Source organism: Neophocaena asiaeorientalis, unplaced genomic scaffold (genome assembly GCF_003031525.2).
Source record: "Neophocaena asiaeorientalis asiaeorientalis breed wild unplaced genomic scaffold, Neophocaena_asiaeorientalis_V1.1 scaffold69, whole genome shotgun sequence".
NCBI lineage: Eukaryota > Metazoa > Chordata > Mammalia > Artiodactyla > Phocoenidae > Neophocaena > Neophocaena asiaeorientalis.
The window spans coordinates 3,131,497-3,139,095 of record NW_020174373.1 but is presented as its reverse complement, the minus strand read 5'-3'; the positions used below and the strand labels follow the sequence as shown (position 1 = coordinate 3,139,095).

The following is a 7,599-nucleotide window of genomic DNA, read 5'->3' as shown; positions in this document are numbered from 1 at the left end:
AATGTTGAAAGTGTAATTCTCCCTGAATTCCTTGCTGAGGGTTATCGTTGTTAAGGTCTGGCACTGAAGAAGAGCTACTGCACTGTTTTGTGTTCTTAAAGGCTATTATCACGCACAAAGCAGGAGCTAAAGAATGGGAAAAAAAAAAAAAAAAAGATAGTACCAAAGTTTCTGAGCTGACATCCACCTCTCAGGACTGACATAACATACACTCAAACATGGACATCAATTAGAAACCACTGCGAAAGTGTATTCACTAGATCTTAACTAATTAGAGGCATACGAAATCACGCAAATTGGTAGGTCTGACCCAGCATCAGTACAGACGTTTTCTCATGCTGTGTATGCCCCAGAAAGACATGTGTGTACCATAGCACACCATTTTCATAGCAAGGCTGGAGTGGGCTGGGTTCAAATACATAATCAAATTTTAGAGGAAGTGAAATCATTTTTAAGTTGCTGCTGTAAACACAGAGAATTAATACCCACACTGTAGTCGAATATATATCGATGTTTTCAGGCGAGGATATATTTTTGTTTTCAGTGCAAAAGGCCCGTAAGGTGTTATTAGATATGGTGAAAACAATAATCTTTTTCAAGAACTGCAAAGACGCCAGACTTCATTAGTTTCACATCACAGAGAAAAATGCTGGAGAAGGAAATTGGAGTCAGAATCCTGACATAGATTCTGAGCACATTGGGCATACCTGAACATAAGTAGAAGCTTCTGTCTAGCTGTCCAGGCAGACGTTTTTAGGTAGGGAAGAGATTTATCTTATGGAAGTGAATATTTTTTCTCAGTGTTTTATTCTTCTTTAGGGTAGAACTCATTCTTTCTGCCTCTTTTCATTGCTCTTGGCTTGGCCTTTTTGTTTCTTTCCACTCAGCGCCTGTGAATGCCTTGAAGTTTGTTCTCTATTGTTTGGTTATGTAATCAATATTGTAACAGTCGTGCAAATACTAAACAGCCGTATCTAAAGCATATCACAGAGGAGGAAACTGGCTACCCTCTTTGCTCTCCAAGACTCGATTCCCTATAGGGGCCATCAGCAGACAGTTTCTGTAAAGGGCCGGTTAGTGAATATTTTAGGCTTTGAGGGCTGTAGAGCCTCTTCATAATTTCTGAGATCTACCATTGCAGGATGGAAGCAGGCACAGGCAACACAGGAACAACTGGGCTTGGTTTTATGCCAATACAACTTTATTTACAAAAACAGCGGCAGGCTGCATTCAGACTCGTGCCAGAGTTTAGGAGCCCTGCCCTAGAGAGAAGCACAGCCCTCCCTTCCCACTCTGCCCTCATCTTTTTTTTTTTTTTTTTTTTTTGGATGAGGAAATATAGACCATGTTAGAACCTACAGATTGTCTTTTGTTTCAGGGCCTGTAAAGTCATAGGTGTAGAAGGCTGAGGCAAGGAGCGTGAATGATCAGATTGAGTTGGCTGTTGGACAGTAGGGCTTCCTGGTGACTGTGGCTACTAGAAGCGTGAGTGGCTGCCCAAGTTGAAAGGACTCTGAGAATATACAAAGTCGTGTTGCACGTGTAGATGGCATGGGGGTAAACAAGTGTGTGTGTGCATGTACCACCCTCCGCCCCTGCGCTAGGATCTACCTGGAAATGAATAAACACGGGGGTGCACTAGGGTGCCTGCAGGAGTCCAGTATCCAGCAAACCTCAAGTCAGCCATGTAGCACAAACCTGAAATTGGAGAAGGCAACGCACCTGTTGATGTTGCGACCATAGAGCAGTGCCGAGGTGGGCCTCTTCTCCTTCTCCACCTCCTTCCCGTAGCTCTGCTCTGTTCCCTCTGCACCCACTGCTCTGTTGATTCCGCTTCTGCCTGTTTTCCTCTGCGGCCACCGTCCCTAACGTACAGGGACTTCTCCTGGTGTTCAGGATACAAAGGACTTGACGACGCGTTTGTAGGAGGCTAGGAAAATTTTGTCTGGGTGGAAAAAGAATGACTGATGGGTTAAAATACTTGAAGCAACCACCGCTCGGCACGTACATACTGATGCTTCCCCAAACGTTCTCACTTCTTCTGTTTTCCTCCGAACCCTCAACAACATGGCATCCGTGTCAGCCAGCGTGAGAAGGGCGCCCACACACGGTTGATCAGTAGCCTTGCACAGATGCAGCTATTTTTGGTTTTCTACAGCCAGCGGGCAGTCACGCAGGCATTCAGAGGCAGGCTCAAACAGCCTGAGCTTCAGCCCGGCTCCCATCTCTATCCTCAGCCCAGATCTGGCTTCAGGACTCTGGACCAATATCCAGCTGCCCACCACGCATGTCCCCGTCAAACCCCATGTGTGTCAAAGACAGTTTGTCGTTGTCCCTGGCACTGCTTCCCTAAGGAAGGGCCAAGGGAAGGATCCAGCAGTTACCTTTTGCAGTTTCTAGAGGATGCCCTCATCCCTCACCTCATGGCCCCCTTCTCCTCCTGCAAAGCCAACACCATACCATCTGCATCTCTCCCCGATTCTGACGCCCCTGCCTCATTTTTTCAATCCTAAAGACCCCTGGGATGACTTCGGGGCACCTGGATAATCCAGGACCATCTCCTCATCTCAGGGTCTTTGCCCTGATCCCATCTGCAAAGCCCCTTTTATCATGTAAAGTGACATATTCACAGGTTCCAGAAATTAGGACTTGGACATTTTTATCTCACTCGCCACACTTCCCAAGCCCGGTATTAATCCTAGATTGTGTTTATCTCTAATATCCCTCGAGTCTGCTCTCTTCTCTCTGCTTTTATGTCTACAGCCCTGGGCTTCATCCAGAGTCTCGGCTCCTCCCACCTGGATTGCCACTGTGACTTCCTCACTCGTCGTCTTTCTCCAGTGTACTTTCCATCTGGCTTTCAGTGTGTTTCTCTAACATTCCAGTCACTCTTATCACTGTAACTTGGATCACTCTGCTGCGGGAAGTTCTCCCAAGTGACGCCCTTGGCCTTCTGTGTCCTAACTCTTCATCTGCAGTCTGAAGGTTGGCAGCTTCCAGCCCTACCTGCAGCCTCACCCATGAGTCTCTGCTGAGTTTTGCTGGCTCACACTTCTCTGTCTTTGCTTCTGCCCTTTCTTCTGTCTGAACCACCCTTCCCACATTCTTTATCTAACTCCTCCTCTTTCAACAAAACTCCCTTCAATATAGTCTGCCTTCACTCAACCTTACCGAACCCTAATTATTTAGCTGCCCCTTCGCAGCTCTTTCCCAGCATCCTGACCACACCATGCTAGTTGTCATTATACCACGTTATGATTTGTTATTTATTTGTCCCTTTCCACTTCTAGACTATAAAGTTACTCAGGGGAAGGCGGGCGTATTATTTGACTTTTTTTTTTTTTTTTTGAAAGCCCTGGAGCCTCACACAGTGCCTGGCTGGCACGTAAGAGGTTACTTAACATGTCTGTGCAAAGACTAAATCCGTGACAGAACGGCATGAAACTAGAAGTCAACCACAGAAGAAGAAATGAGACTAAGACGAAACAACATGCTACTAAAGACTAAATCCTTGAAATCATCAATTAATTTATGGTTTGAATTTTTTTTTTTTTTTTTTTTGGCCGTGCCGCATGGCTTGCGGGATCTTAGTTCCCCAACCAGGGATCGAACCCTGGGCCCCTGCAGTGAAAGCACCAAGTCCTAACCACTGCACCATACTGGAATTTCCTCATCGATTAATTTACAAATGCACTTCTCTCCTTGCTTCTCACCCTCACCCGGAACACAACCCATGGGGAAGGCGTGTGCTTTATTAACGTCCCTGTTTGCTTTCATCCATTTGTTCAACAACAAGTGTTGGCAGAGTGACAGCGAGAGACCCGCAGTGGTGTGCGTTGTGGATTCTCTGACTGGAAACCCTCCCTCCCTTAGACTGGTGTCCAGTAGCAGACTTGTCCCACACCCCTGGTCCCCATGTTGGTCAAGGGCACCGCCACAAGTGCTCTGGCTAGGAAGGTGGGGTACTTCCTTCGCTCTCTCTTGCTCGACACCAGTGTAGAGTCGATCTCTGGGTTCCATTCCTCCAGCTCCTGAAAGCTCTTCAACCCACCCATCTCCCTCTATGACCATGACCCCCACCTAAACCACCTTGCTCATCCTCAGGAAGATGGTCCCTAGATCCACTCTGGCTTATGGGAGAGATTCTGAAACCTGCAAAAGCCACCCCTCTGCTCTCTTCCTGTTACGCTTGAAGCACTTGTCACAATGGCCCTGTGACACTGCATGACATGGGCTTCCACTCCTGTTCCAGCTTCATTTGATGGAATACTCTCTCTCACTCCCTTGGCCCCCAGGGCTTCGGTCTGGCTTTCAGCTCCCAAAGTAGCCAGCCTCTTCCTGCCTGGTGTGAGAGAGAACTGGTCAGCTCGGGTACCATAACAAAACACCATAGGTTAAGCGGCTTCAACAATAGAAGGTGATTTTCCCACCGCTCTGCAGGTTGGAAGTCCAAGATTGACGTGCCAGATGACTTGGTTCCTGGTGAGGACCCTCTTCCTGCCTTGCAGAGGGCCACCTTCTTGCTGTGTCCTCACACAGTGGAGGGAGAGAAGGAGAGAACTATGGGAGACATTGATCCCATCAAACCATGACTTCATTTAATTTTAATTACCTCCTGCAAAACCCCATGTCCAGATACAGCCACATGAGTATGCTCGCCTCGGCAGCACATATACTAAAATTGCAACGATACAGAGAAGATGAGCACGGCCCCTGTGCGAGGATGACTCGCAAATTTGCGAAATTCGCGAAGCGTTCCATACTTGTACTGGCTGCCGTAAGACAACCCTTGTTCCTTCGTGGACCCTCCTCTTTGAGGCTTGCATGCTTAAGGATCCCAAACGCTAAGAACTTTTAAAAAAAAGAAGACTGTCATTCATACCATTCACACCTAAAGAATTTTATCTGTTTTGAGCATGAACTTCTCCTGCTACACAGAAGTAACAATACGGTAGTCAGTTTTGTATTTGGAAATGTATTGGTAGCAGGGATGTTTTCACAATTTTCAGAGATTATGCATTCTTCATGAATACTTTTGTACGGCTGCTTGAAAATATGCATTTCCAAACTTGCAGTATAGGTGTGAACAACGTGAAAAACAAACAAACAAATACAGTCACATTACGGCGATATACAGTCCCATATGAATTTGGTGGGGTACAAGTCATTCATAGCACATAGCTTAGACAGTTAGCTCACCAAATCTCATGTGCTCAGCTGTATTTCCTAGACCACCGTGTAAGGAGGTAGCGCCAGGGGACTAGTTCTGCCTGCTGAGCTGTGAGCAGAGCCACACATGTCATGTCCAGGTACAGATGGCAAGTAGCCAGTACACATCCTCCTTCTCTCCCTTCCCTGCAAGGTGTTTCTGGAGGCCACGTGTTCCAGATAACGTAGCTCCAGGGCACAGGGAGACCCCATGACTCCCATCAGACTGTGATGTAAGAAATGGAGCTCTGCTTTGGGACGACCTAAGGGGTGGGATAGGGAGGGAGGGAGGAGGCTCAAGAGGGAGTGGATATGGAGGTATATGTATACATATAGCTGATGCACTTTGTTATACAGCAGAAACTAATACAACATTGCAAAGCAATTATACTCTAATAAAGATATATATATATATATAAAGAAATGGAGCTTTGTAGCAATTTGCCCCTGATATTTTATGGATTATTTTTTTAGCAGCATAACCTAGCTTATCCTGACTACTACATGTCTCAAGGCCGTTGGCATGCTGACGCCTCCACCCAGAATGTCCTTCGCTTCTTCTCCTCTCAGTTATCGTTTGGGTCTAAAGTCACATTCTCTAGGTTTTTTCCTCTGTCCTCCCAGCCTTTCTCAGGCCACCCTGCTTTACTTCCCCAATGCCTGCACCTTGCGGGATGCCTTCTCTCTCGTAACCACGTATCTTACTGCACTCTATCCTCCCAGCTCCTAGCTCATTGCCTACACTTGCTTGACCCTCCATAAATGTTCAACTTCTTAGTAGCATGTGCTCAGAAAATACTGAATGAGTGGATGCAGGAATGAATGAGGGAATAGAACACGGTGATTCTGTGATCTAACCACACATCTGCTCGGATCTGAGTGGGGAGATCAGAGTTTGCACCTTTAAGTCAAGTCAGCACTTTTAAGGCCACAAAAGCCGTCCAACTTGATTACAGGTAGACCTTTTTTTGGGGGGGGGCATGTAAAAGATCTTAGTTTATTAATCCTCTCATAAAAGGCTGCTCACATCTCCACCGATACAGCCATGGCAGAATCTTTACTCCTCTTGTTGCCAGCACCAACACTGGCCTTTGCAGTCCCCCAGACTTTCTTCATTCTGTTCTTGAGTTTCTTTCGCTGTTTTCTGGACCTCTTTTTCTTCTCATACAGGCCATGTCTTGCAGCCTGGGTTTGGGCTCATTCTTCTCCAGGTAATCCAAGGCATCATAAACCATGTCAAAGCCAGTTGTCTTGCCACCATCAAAATGGGTTGTGAATCCAAATACAAAGATGACATCTGGTGCCGTCTTGTATATGCATTTCGGCTAGTTTTTTTTCCCCAAATTTTTGTCTCAGGTCCTGTTGCCTTCCCAGGGTGAAGGACATCGATGCCCGTTTGTTTCCACTGAAGTAGTCAGTCGGTCATGAACTTCCTGGTCCTGGATAGTTACTGTGTCGTTCATGATGGCGGCTGATCTTCAAGCAGCCTGGGAGGACAAGAGCACCGGTAGGCCTTTGGAGGGATGGGATTCTGAAGATGGAGACCCAAGTGAGGAGAAATAAAAGGATGCATTCCCTCTAAGCCAAGGGCAGGATCCTATAAAGAAAATCACTACATATGCACACAGCTTTACCACAATCACTATGATTATCAGGTTTTCTTAGGTATCTGTTACCAGAAAGGCAGGAAAATGCTCCACGTTTCTCACACTTTCCTCCATCACCGTGATACCCCCGTGCATGCCTGAGTGTCATTCAGTGGGCTTGAATCAATACCCGCTGAAGATGAAACCAGCAATTGTGTCACCCGCGGCTCCGCAGAGATCACCCTTGGTTTCTCGTCCTCGGCCAAAATATACACTGGGTCTCTCTTTGCTTTTGTGCTGTGGCTGGCATGTCGCTGCCAGCACCACTGCTTTCTGCCCACCAGCCGCGAGATCTCGTGACGTCCTAGACACATTCCTTTGGTGTCTACCAGCGTCCCCCAAAGCGGAGATAATCCAGCCTGAATGTGCACTCAGCACCGGAACGGCCGCCCTGGGTTTGGCTGGCAGCCCCCGAGCAGACCTTTTGTATCTGCGTCCCTTTGATGGACAGGCGCTGCGGATTCCCGGGACCCAGCTCCCAGAAAGGAACTCAGCAGGGAAGGGGGACTGCTAAGTATCCTTCCAACCTGAAGGTAAAAAACACAAATGAGAAGAGAAGGAACTGGGGCAAAGCTTCTGACAGAGCTGATACGTTTTCGTGGGAGAACAATACCCGGTTACGGGGACGCAAGACCTGGTATTTTGCCGTCGGCCTCATTAATCAGAGAAGCACCAGCCCAGCCGTGGTGATGCCAGTTCCCCAACCCGTTGCTGCGGGTTTTAACTTTTGTCCTGATGTCTGAGG

The 7,599-nt window shown here is 47.3% G+C and overlaps 1 non-coding gene and 1 pseudogene across 1 annotated transcript; one reads left to right on the top strand and one right to left on the bottom strand.

The window, feature by feature from the left end:
* The first annotated feature begins 4,651 nt into the window (after positions 1-4,651).
* On the top strand, positions 4,652-4,758 carry LOC112407139 (U6 spliceosomal RNA). The gene has a single exon (XR_003004689.1). It is a non-coding gene; the product is annotated as a U6 spliceosomal RNA (small nuclear RNA).
* A 1,473-nt stretch (positions 4,759-6,231) lies between these two features.
* On the bottom strand, positions 6,232-6,671 carry LOC112407125 (40S ribosomal protein S24 pseudogene; annotated as a pseudogene).
* Positions 6,672-7,599: the final 928 nt, after the last annotated feature.